This window comes from Scylla paramamosain, chromosome 20 (genome assembly GCF_035594125.1).
Source record: "Scylla paramamosain isolate STU-SP2022 chromosome 20, ASM3559412v1, whole genome shotgun sequence".
In the NCBI taxonomy this organism is placed as follows: domain Eukaryota; kingdom Metazoa; phylum Arthropoda; class Malacostraca; order Decapoda; family Portunidae; genus Scylla; species Scylla paramamosain.
The window spans coordinates 604,227-617,197 of NC_087170.1; positions in this window are offsets into that span (position 1 = coordinate 604,227).

Below are 12,971 nucleotides of genomic sequence, written 5' to 3' on the forward strand. Positions count from 1 at the left end.
ATTTCCAGACTTCATTATATCATCTTCGCTATTCAGAAAAATGTAAATATGATTAAAGACTCGAGATGATTATTAAATCCCTTATTATGGAAAACTTCCTCCTCCTAGAGCTAGTAAAAACCTTTATTGGTATCCATGAACCAAATACAACTCATGCCCTCTACTGAAACCGAGACAGCTGAGCTTGCGCTTGCTCCTGCAAACTCGCAAGTTCAAGAAGTAACTTGCAGATCAGCGCCTGCAGAATGTAATGCTTCAATTTGTAGATCTGTGATTCCGGAACAGAATTTTGGTTGGCGGTGCTCAGTTGTGAGATTTTCTCTTCGCTTATGGTTGAGTTCGTCTCCAAACCCACCGTGAGGCAGACTGAGGCCACAACTTGCCGCGTCCAGTAACACAGCTGAGGAGGGAACGCAAGGTTGCAAAATAAACATAAAAAAGAAAAACAAAACATGCAAAAAACGCAGACACCGCAACTCTCAGTACGCGACATAAACCATTCATTCCTCATGTATTTAAAAAGAGAAAAAAGTCGCTACATCGTCTATTTTCACTCGGCATCCCTCCTTCGTGGTTCGTGTGAAGTGGCAAAAGGAGAGCTCTCGCTTGCAGAGTCACGGGGACGAGGCGCCACTTATGCCCTCGTGGTCCTTAGTGAGACTTTTTTGGCCGAGTATCGTTGATCGTATCCCTCTCGTCAGGCCAGAGTGCCCTCGTGCCGCTCCCGCCTGTGTGCCGACGCCGCCCCGCCATACTGTCGCCGCGAGAGAGAGAGAGAGAGAGAGAGAGAGAGAGAGAGAGAGAGAGAGAGAGAGAGAGAGAGAGAGAGAGAGAGCAGACATATAAACAGACGAACATATATGAACACTGCAGGCATACAGGAAGACACTAAGACAGACAGACAGACAGACAAGAAGCAGGGTAGACAGACATATAAGCAGACCGAGACAGAGACAGAGACAGAGACAACGTGGGAGGAGGAAATGGAGTCCGTTGAAACCCAAGTAAAATAGTGAGGATGGTTAAAGGAGGCAAGAAAAGTATAAGTTTGAGCAGAGGGCCGACTGGAGGTGCTGGCGGTGAGGTGGTGAGTGTGGGGGTGTGGTACTATGGGAGTGTCGTGTTGTGTGTGTTGTGTTGTGTTGTGATGAGTTACGTTGTGTTGTGTTGTGTTATGTTGTGTTAATCATGTCCCTTCACTCAGCTTTTTACTGCCCGCCTCGTCTGGCTGTTTGGCTGAAGCATGAATGGTCCTCGTAACGCAGTCAAACGCGGTGTAGTCTTTCTTGGCACATTGCACACACTTTTCACCTTTATTCCCGGCAATTTTTGTAATGAAACGTATTTTTTTTTTATCATTTTATTTGTGTGAGCTGAAATATTTTGCCGCTTTGTTTACGTTAAAGGGCAGCTGCTCCAATTTATCTGAGCACGCGGCGGGCTTTACTGACGACTCAATCTGTATTTTTTTTTTTTCAGAGATAACACCATTTTCTCCTTCCTTTTTTGTCCCGATCTCAAAGCTGAGGAATTTTTGCAGACCCTTCTGCTTAGAGGTTCATGTCCCAAGTGACGACTGTCCCCTCACCTGCCCCTGACACACACATTCACACACACACACACACACACACACACACACACACACACACACACACACACACACACACCTGGTACATGAATATGATGTTAGGGACTCCAGCAGCAGATATATCGCGCACGTCTGCAATATGGTACTGTTGAGAGAGAGAGAGAGAGAGAGAGAGAGAGAGAGAGAGAGAGAGAGAGAGAGAGAGAGAGAGAGAGAGAGAGAGAGAGAACAAACATAATGACGCAAAAAAAAAAAAAAACAGATAAGCAGACAGACAGAGAGACAGACAGACTGACACAGACAAGAAGACACCAACATTCCTTTTCTCACACATACAAAAGTAAACCACACACACACACACACACACACACACACACACACACAATAGAAAGAAAAAGAAATACAGAATAAACAAAAACAGACACACTCACACAGACACTCGTATAGATACAGTAACAAACAGAAGTCCACACAAACACAGACAACAGGAAAGACACAGACAGAAATACATTCACAGACAGGAAGGACAGAGAGAGAGGAGCAGACACAAGCACCTCTGGACGCAGTTGCCCTTGTGCTATAAAGATCGTGGTGGTAGTTGTGGTGGTGGTGGTGGTAGTGGTGGTGGTGGTGGTGGGGGAGGGCATGGCATGACTGGCACTGTCACTAAACTAAATTACATTTTATCTTTCTATATTTTTGGGTGTTTTACTTAAAGATTGTTATCACTAATCTACTATTACTCCTATTAAAACTAATACAACAACAACTGCTACTACTACTATTATTTTTACTGCCACTACATCTTCAATTATTACCACCACCACCACCACCACCACTGGCCCAGACGTCTTCAAGGGAGAAGCACCAAGCACCGCGGCACTTCATGACCCACCCTGTGCTTCACTTTATGGGGCACGTCCTCCATATAATACATCTTTGTCTCGGCGCCCCGATGGCTCTCGAGATTCATTTTACGGCCCCGTCCCTCTCCCGACCGTAATTGCCCCGGGTTGTGTAAATGAAGGAATAAAAGGAATGAATGAGAAATTAGAAAGAATGAGATTGGAGTGAGATTGAGATTTGCGAGAAGAGATACAAGAGGTAATTGAGTAACTCGCGTAATAACCTTGGGATCTGGAAGTTTTAAGATCAATGTTTTCTGCGCTTGATTGTAGTGTTTGTGATTTGTTTGCATAAAGCACAGCAAATCATGTGTCCCGCTGCCCGCTTATCTCAGGTTCGTGTGCTGAGTTTATGATAAAAGTCTGTAAGTTTATTTTTAGTCGGTGGCTCCCAAATTATCTTATACTGAAGCCCAGCGGTGAGGTGTTTCAGAATACATGCCTAAGTGTTGCCGGTACATTGCAGTGGTCTTCATGACGCTGAATAGGTTTGTGTGCAGTGCGCTTGTGCTTTAAAAGTTTGTAAGGTTATTCGTTGTAGCTCGGTGGCTTCCGGGAAACACTGTCAGCACATTGCAGTATTCTTCGCCAAGCTGAATCAGCTAACGTATTCTTAGTTTTAGTCACCAAAATTCCTCAGTTTATTTTAAATACGTTAAAAGTTTATCCTCAGCAGAAGCATTATTAACTTTCGTAACATTGCGCTCGCTACGCTACAGTATTTTTGCACTGCTTGGTCGACTCGCATTTTCTCATTATCTTTTACATGAAAAATCTCTGTTTAAATTACATCTCACTTGTTGCACGTCATCTACATATTCATTTTCCAAGTTAAGGGTGGAGGAATATTCGAAATTCACTGACAAGTTCACGTTTTCAGTTTCCAAAGAAGAAAAAGAAAAAAAAACTTCCTGCAGGTCAGTTTTGCGAATTCTCGAGGAAAGCTGTTCTCCTGTCTAGTTTTAGTCTTTGTAATAATTATCTCTGTTCCTTATAGGTATATAGCTGAAATATTTGCTTCTTGCGCTCCTGAATGATACCTTGTTTTAAGATGGCTGGATGATGGCGTGAAGGAGCCTTTTGGCCTTTATGTCTTCCTCTTTTCTTTTACGTTAGTGAGTGTAACTATCATAAACACCCTGAACAGGACCAACAACTCCAGTGCTTTTCTCCTGTAGCCTCTCTTAAGCCAGCATTCACAAACCTTAATCTCATGAGTTATTTTCAGAGGTCACGGAGATGATCGGTGTCTTCCTCTGTGCTCCCGTTCATTTCCCATGATGCCTGGAGTTCTTGACGTCATCATAACCTCGCCGCTTATAGGAAATGAAAACGGTAAAATTCATATTAATTTTACCTGCACGCGTGACCGAGGACATGAATGTAATTATAATTTTCCGAAGCACAAACTAGTCGGTTATTGCCGCTATTTGGAGGCAAGTTGAGCAAATATGTAAAATAGTGAAGTGTATAATAATTATATTGAACAGCGATTCGGTACCAATTCTTATATTTTCCCTCATGACGCATATAGGTGTGTTGGCGGCGGCATTGCGCTCACTATGTTGTTACAAGGGAGCAGGTTTGTGTGTTTTTTCCTTTCAGTAAATCTGGCCGCCTACGCTCCTGATTCATCTAAACTCATCCCTGGAAATTTTACCGCTGCCTCGTGAGTTGTTGCTTAATCAATCTTACAAAGGATGAGTATTGACGTAAGCAATGTGTTCTCAGTCACAGATGCACGAGAGTTCAATGCAGTTTCTGTTTTCATCCTGACTCTCATCTGCACGTTGTTTGTGACCCTACCGTCTCTGTCTTTCTCGCCGTCAACTGTTTTCTTGCCAAGGCTACAAGTTTTTCCATTCGTTTCCTTCTGTGTTTCCATCAATTGTTATACTTGGCCAGTTTCTTCCGAGCTCAGACTGTTGGTGCTTTGATTTTATTGTGTCGGTTAACTTTTTCTTTTTGAGTGTCGTGCCTCTTGTCTTTATCACTTTTTCCTTTTACTGGAGTCTGGCTTCCTTCCCCAGCCTCCCGGTGGTGCCCTGCCGCCCCTCCCGCCGTCCCAGAAGCACTTTTCTCCGGGAGTCATCATCCAACCTCCTCGGGGCCTCGCGACCTTCGGTCGTCGCTTGGGAATGATCGTGTTCCATTTTAAAGGCAGCTTCCGTTGCCTTCCGTCCTGCTCACCATGCTGCCTTTGTTTCCCTTCTCGCGCCCGGCACACCTAAGGTCGCTGCTCCTTGCCGCCTGATCATCCGAGCACTGCTCCTGTTTACTTGATGCCCTCACAGCCTTTCTCTCTAACAATCTACAAAGGCTAAAGTGATTCTCTTATCATTCGTTTTCTCGCCGAAGAGTTAATACGAAGCTGCTCATTTTCTCTTTGGCTTTTACTGGATGCATAATATAGTCATGACTCTAAGATTTTCCTTTCCGCCTCTAATTCCACGAGTCTATCCCAAAGGGCAATTTCTGCTGCCTTTCATGTCTGCCACTCATGGCTGCCATTCTATAAATTATGCCTCGCTGTGGAGCTGGAAAAACTGATTCAGTTTGAAAATTATAAAACGAAATATGTGCCGCAAATGGTTTGAAGTGCGCTCTGGTAATGCTGCGAGGGTGAGGCCAGGCACTGCGTACCCACCATACCCTGGCACCTGTCTGGTGGTGGTGGTGGTGGTGGTGGGTTAGTAAAGGTGATAAAAGAAATGAACACATCTGGGCTGGGCACACTGCGGCTCCTGGATTAAAAAATATTACAGACTGCTTGGCCTAGAGCCTCGGGGACATATTAGCGATGATTTGGCACATTTAATTTCAAGTCGGCGAAGACAAAGAGCAGCAGCACCAGACCGAGACCTTGCTTGTGTCCCGTCCAGGCTGGCGTGAGTTGAGTCTCATCATATATAATCTCTTACTGGATCATGAAGCAGAAAGGAAGGACGTAAGATACGTTACGGCCAAACACAAGACAAGCAAAACTTCCTGCCAGACCAGACAAGTGACACGTTGCAGAGGGACAAGCTCGCTGGACACGTCTTTGCTGCAACTGCCGATGCTGAGGCCTGACCTGCTGTGACATGCTGACAACAGTTTGACACACACACACACACACACACACACACACACACACACACACACACACACACTATCCAGAGAAGCGTGAAGTTATCTGCCCAGAATTCATTGCTTTGAAGTATATGATAAAAAAATAACTCGAAGCAAATATAATTAAAATGTCTCGTGTCTATATTTTCTATTAAATTTGTTTTAATCCACACAAATAATATTTTTCCTAATTCCATAAACAGTGTCTAGATATAATATGTAAAGGTATCTAATCTTATATAAATACAATAAAACTGTGTTGAGGGCAGCGTGCAGGTCTGGTATTAGAATCAGAAAAGGGACGTTATGTAAGACAGTTTGGGAACCACTGCTCCGCTATGAAATTATGTCACAGGCTGGGAAGGAAAACTGCGATGACATGTCAGGTAGGGTGTGTGTGTGTGTGTGTGTGTGTGTGTGTGTGTGTGTGTGTGTGTGTGTGTGGAAGGAGGCGAAGGAGATGCATCAGCGGGTTATGGTGTGGACGCGAGAAGAAAGATACAGTTATAAAGAAATGGATAACACATGTAAAGAGACGAGTGATGGAAAATGGAAAGCAATCATGAAATGAGGCGAGAGAGAGAGAGAGAGAGAGAGAGAGAGAGAGAGAGAGAGAGAGAGAGAGAGAGAGAGAGTACGTCCACTGAAGCAGTGTCACCGCCAACCAGGCGCTCCAGGGCCCTTGTATTCGGCAGCGCCGATTCCTTTCACGACTTTGTTTTCCTACGAGTATCGACCACAGCGTCCACCCCTCACACCACCCTTCCTACGTCCCTCCCCCTCACCCTCACCTCCCCTCACACCATGATCTTTCCTCACTGACCTACCCAAATGCCATCCTTAACCGCCCTCCTCCACTCTCCTCACTGATCTCCTCTCCCTTCCTCTTTCTTCCTCTCCTCTTCCTTTCTGCCGCAATAATTAACTTTCCGAGATGTTGTTTAATGAATCTTGAAACTCGCGGCCTCACAAAATGCCTCCAGGCTCCGCCCGGGACAAGCCTCCATTATTCACTTTTCACTTCATCATCACCACGTCAGCCCCATCACCGCCTCAATGTCCGCCTCTCCTGCTTTCTTCACCAGCCAACACTCACCTGTCCACCCCCACTCTAACTCCAGTCATCACAATACTCTCCTTCTTCCTTTTTATCAGCTCACGGGCCTCATTTGCTTCCCTACACTCGTCAAGAGAGCAAGTTTTCAGCGTCCGCCTCGCCGCCTCACTCGCCGCACAGCTGCAGCACCGCCAACATGGCCAGCGCTTCTCACTTTGGAATGTTCGAGGTCTGTATTATTTATTTGACGACCCGTTCCCTGATAAACCTTGCCGTGTACACTGTACAGGACTGAAGCAATTGGACGCAAACTAGTAATGCTGATTTATTTTGCAAACTAGTAATGGTGATTTATTTTGCAAACTAGTAATGGTGATTTATTTTGCAAACTAGTAATGGTGATTTATTTTATTTTATTTATTTATTTTCTTTTTATTTTTGAAAGGGCAGGTTATCAGTGGAAAGGAAAATGTTAAATTAATGATTATTTAATACCTGACTAAGCATCCTAGCGACCAATTGCTTCCCGGGGACTCGTTAAGGACTGCTGGTGAAGAGTCAGCCGCCGCGCCCACACGTGAACGTCACTGGCCCTGATCTGTCAGCTCGGCCTGGCGGGGGAGTGCCTTGGTCTGCACTGCATGCAGGGACCCGCGCCTCGAAATTTCAGCAACGCATCCATTATGTTGTGAATAACATGATTGCCGGAAGGAGAAAGACGGAGTGTGGGAGGCGCAGTTGTCACCCATCACGATGAAGTGACTGCTGCTGTGGCCAGACGGTGAACACGATGCATGCGCGAGATTCCTGAATGTGTCTATTAGAAGGGAGACGAGAAGAAAGGAGACATGAGAGAGAGAACGGAATGTCAACGAATGTGCCACGTCAGCAGAGATGCGGGCCGCTCCGATTCCCCCTTCCCCTGATGGCATTCACGGTTCCCTCCAACACCACTCCGCTTGGTGAGGCGCGGCGTGGACTGGCCCCGGTGGCCCGCCCCGTCCTGTAGCGTCCTTGCTCTACACTTCTCACTCTTTCTTGTCTCCTTCCTTCGTTTCTTTCATGTTACGGTTATTCCAAGAAAAATTCTGATAACATTTGCAGCCCGTCCCCCTCCATCCCACCCAATCCCGCCAGCCCCACCCCCGCTCTGCCCCGCTCAGCCCCGTCCACACTCCCCCCTCTCCCCGCCGCCCCACGCTCACACTCACTTCATTACGGTGCCCGGCGGGATTTTCTTCGTGGGTAAGATTTAATCCACTTAATTTTATCATGCAAAGAATGATTTTCTTTCGCTTTACTTTTTAGGTTTTCCTGATTCCCGTCAGCTCAGAGGGTCCCTCTAATTATATCCCTCTTTAAAACGGCGTCAGAATTAATGTAACTTTTAATGAGAAACCAAAACGACCTAATGATGTTTTAGTGCTGCTGTTGTTGGTGTTTGTTGTTGTTGTTGTTGTTGTTGTTGTTGGTGGTGGTGGTGGTGGTAGTGGTGGTGGTGGTGGTGGTGCTGGTTGTCTGTTTAGCCTTGCTCGCAACGACTGAGGATGTATCTATTTGACAAAAACACACCCAGCCTGCCTCCCGCTGCCCTCATCTGAACTCTGCCGGCTGCCTCACCACTTGCCTCACGCTGCTGGCTGCCTCACCACCTACCTCACGCTGCCGGCTGCCCTCACCACCTGCCTCATGCTTCCTGCTGCCTCACCACTTGCCTCACGCTGCCTACAAGCAAGTAAGCCAGCCGCGGCCGCCACCACTGCCCTCCACAGCGCCATGATTTACTGAGCAGCCTCACACCTCTCTGCCTCCTTAGCTTACAAGGAAGCTTTAAACTACTCAAACTTTATGCACGTTTTTTCTCCTGCCCATTATGTCCGCCTGTCACCTTTTACAATGAAACTAGTTACAAAGAGAAATAACTTTTTTTCACCATAATTCCCAGGCGCTCCTCGGCAGCGAGACGGGCCCAACAGCGCGTCCTTGAGTCGTCGTGCTGGAGGCGCAACGCATCCAATCAACACGGGAGTAACTCAGTCATAAATTCCGGTGAATGGTCGTCTCCCAGTTACACACGAAATTATGAAAGATGAGTTACGGCAGCGGTCCCGGCGCGAGGCCCCGCCAGGCGCTCCGCTGTGCCGCTGTGCCTCGCTGCTTCTCTGTCTCACAGCAGTGCACCCTCGGCTCGGTCAAGACAAAAGACCCATGTTTAATTCCCGGGACAGAGAGGCGAAGCTTCTTTCACCTCGGGAGGCAGTGTTTGCCCGGCGCAGACTTCACTACCAGGGGAGCGGGAATGAGCCTCACCCGCGCTTCTCTCCGGGGAAGAAAGGGTTCAGTGTTGTTAATAACGATGGCCCCGGGTTCGTGCTGGGTGAATTTTTGTGATGTAAGCTGAAATATTCTGATCATAATAACATTAGTTGTCTGTGTTGTCAGTGTTATCTGCTGGTGCTCTTCACTAGATAAAATAATTAGTTAAAAGCAAAGAAATGTCAAAATTGAGATTCAATTCAAAAGACATTATTGCATTATTTCAAGCCATGAGTTGTTAGAAAGCTTGCGCGTCTTGTTTTGTACCACTGGCACGATGTCTGTGTGTAAACATTATTCAGTGAAGGAAGCGCGCGCCGTAGCACCAGCCCTGTCTCTCCTGTGTCTGCTTCACTTTCTCTTTTCATCATCAATCTTCATATAATTTATTCCCATCTCTGTATTGATGAACATATTCGATACGCTGAGGTGCAATGGCCAGCACAGCGCGGAGGATTAGGAAGATTGATGCGCGGCTGAAATTCTTCATGGACTCATTTTTTTGTCAGATTAAATATGCAAACTTGTATCGAGAGAGGCGACGCCTGACGCGCTTCTCATTTTTATGTAGGAGTGAATGATGGCTGGCAGAGGTGAGGCCTCATCATACTGAACACTTATGTAGTGATTTCATTAATAACTTTTCATGAAGGAAACGAGTGCTTCACCGCTGCGGCAGGAGAACAATTCCGCCCACTCCTCAATGAATATTGCTTTTTCAACCATCAAGGAATTGTCAGGAGGCACTGCAATTGGAAAAAAAAAAACATCGATGATGAACAAACTGATTGGTTTGACAGGAGGTGTAGCACGGCGTTACATGGCACAGAAGTGGAAAGAAGCGGCACTTTGTTGTTGTGTTGCTGCAAGTCAAGGAGTGACAGCCTCGGGCAGCGAGGCTAGTGGTGAGAGTTTTCTCTCAGCAGCTTGTGAAAACTTTTCCCATCAGGGAATACAAAGTTCGATGTCGTAATGCTGGACGAAATATTTCATTAGCGCCATAAGGACCGTCAATCCAAATTTACTGAAGTGTCAGCTGACGGAAGCTGACGCTGGTGTTCGCGAGATGAGAAGGTTTGTTTCTCTACACTTTACACGTGACACGTTTATGTGAAATGAAGGAGAAGACATTGCTCTTAGTGTATATTAGTAGTGGCCTCAAACTTACTCCCAATAATAACAAATTAATGTCCCGCTCCAGCAAACTTTCAAGATCAAGACTAATCGCCTTTCGGTGTTGCGTCACGAGGTCTATTCCAGCCAGTGAGAATAAGCTGTCCTCGCCGCACACTGTTTCTGACTTCCACACAGAACAGTGTGTGCCCGAGTGTAGCTTCAGTGCTTCACGGCAAGCAGAAAGATAGAAGTTTTGTGTGTGTGTGTGTGTGTGTGTGTGTGTGTGTAGGTATTACATAGACTGTCACGTTTTGTGAGTCACGTGGGAAGCGTGGGGAAGCGACGGGAAACAAAAAAATATAACCACTAAAAAAAAAAAAAAAAAACTATGATAAGCACAAAGAAAGGAGCGTTGATGGAGCGTGCGGGAAGGAAAGATTGAAATGGAAACAAAGAAGAAAAAAAGAATTGAGGCAGTGATGATGGATAAACGAAAGGAGAGTGACGCCTGGCTTGGGAAGTTCGAGGTCATGGTGAGTGTAAACACAACCCAACACGAAGACAAACACACGACAAAAGAAGACGACTCCCCTGCTGGGTGCAGAATGCTGTGGTTCTGGAGCCTCGCACCACGGATCGTGGCGGCGCGTGTGTGTCAAGACTTACCAAGTACACAAAATTATTCTTACTCTCATGAACGCTTAATTCAAGAAAAATATAGAGTGATTCTATCAATTTCGGAATAGCTGGCAAGCCTGGCTGTCTGAAACGTCTGAAACGTCACGAAGGCGTGTAGCGCATCACATCGGGATTCGAATCTTTGACTCGTTGATCACAGATATCAGATGCAAAGTGGACGTCCAGCCAACCTCCGGCATTCCATAGCCATTCAGTATGGAGACTTCGTAAGACACGCGTGTTGGTATTGTTACTTTGCATCTTGGAGGGACTCAAATGCCAGAAATTTCGAGACGCTCAGGTGTACCGACACCCTGCAGGGCTACCAGTGCATCTCTCTCTTAAACAATATTTTTCCGTATTTTTTCGTTCGTTGAGTCAAAATGACACGGGCAATTTTAGTAAGAATATTTTTCTGTATCACTGTACGTCTGGGAAAAAAAAAAAATATACATAATTAAGGCGTGGACATGGAAGAAAAATATACATAATTAAGGCGTGGAAATGTAAGAAAAATATACATAATTAAGGCGTGGACATGGAAGAAAAATATACATAATTAAGGCGTGGAAATGGAAGAAAAATATACATAATCAAGGCGTGGAAATGGAAGAAAAATATACATAATTAGGGCGTGGAAATGGAAAAGGACGGGAAAGATAGATGAGGAAAAAAGGCGAGAGCTATCCCCCTGTAATGAGTATTAATCTAAGGTCTGAGTAGAGAGAGAGAGAGAGAGAGAGAGAGAGAGAGAGAGAGAGAGAGAGAGAGAGAGAGAGAGAGAGAGAGAGAGAGAATGTTCTTTCCTTCCTTCCTCCCATGCCAGTGGAAGTGTTGAGTGTTGTGTGGTTCATGAGGGAGCTGGACAGGACAGCAGCGGCAGGGAAGGGGCGCGGCAGGGGGAGGGAAGGGGGGGACGGACGGCGGGGGGAGGGGGTCTTGAGACATCGCAGGCAAATTAGCCGTCCAGTTTTTCCGCTCTCCTGCCACCCCGCGCCTTTGATCGGCACCATTATTCTGCCATCTTGTCTTGCCAGTTAATCTTGGGGCGTCTTTCATCACTGAGGGACGCGCCGCCCTTGCCGAGCTGATGGGGTGATGGGTAGGGGAGGTGATGGGATGATGGGTGGACAGGTGTTGGGTGGTGGGTGATAGACAGACAGGTGAATGGGGTGCAGGGTGATGGGTTACAGCATGCAGCCGTCGCTACCGTTCATATTCTTTATAACTTTTTATTTTCTATTTTTTCGTCGTCTTTCTTTCTTGTGACTCTCCCCATTTATCTCACCTGTACACCTTATCTCACCTGTGCAAGTCATCTACCGTACCTTACTTGATTGATTAACCTTATTATCGTCTCCTCCATCTTTACTTCCCTGTATTCGTGTCGCGTCGTGTAACTACTCATGTATTTGCTTATAATTATGTTTCCTTGCTGTATCTGTAAACACACCACCAATAAAACTGAGCGGGGAGTCTTGCTCGAAGCTGTGCAGTGTGTCCTTGCAAGCCGCGCCGCCGCAAGTCGCCCTGGCTGAGCGGGACAAGACGAGGCCCAAGGAAGCGGAGTTAGCCGAGTATCGCGGGATCCATCTCGGCCACGTCCTGCTTGTTTGTGCTTGATCTTGCGCGGTGCAGAGAGAGAGAGAGAGAGAGAGAGAGAGAGAGAGAGAGAGAGAGAGAGAGAGAGAGAGAGAGAGAGAGAGAGAGAGAGAGAGATTCCACCTTTAAAGAACGTGGTGATGACAAGAGTTCACACAGGAATATTGCATCAGGGGAGGAGTCTTGCACATCTTAGCTCGAGTGACAGCGAGGGAGAGGAGGGCGAGCTACAGCTGAGAGAAGCGAGTGGAGGGGGGCGAGGGCTAGCTGTCAGCAATGTCAGAGGTTACGGAGGAGGGATAAAAGGGGAGAGGCGTGAGTTAGAGAAGCCTTTCCCTGTCTTAGGCCCTGAAACGCTTCCCTCTCTCATCACAACTGTTTTCAAAGGTCACAAGAGGTCATTAGCCGAAGATATTTGAAGAGTGATTCCCCAGTTAATAATGTAGAAATCTTGTTAATCTATCACGAGAATCATAAAAAAAATAAAAGATAAAAAAATCCTCAATTTCATGTAGAGCCTATTAAAAAGCCTATTGAAAGTAGTGGAGTTTCTGGCAGAAATGTCCTCATAATTCTGGTTTTAGTATGTTACCAAAGG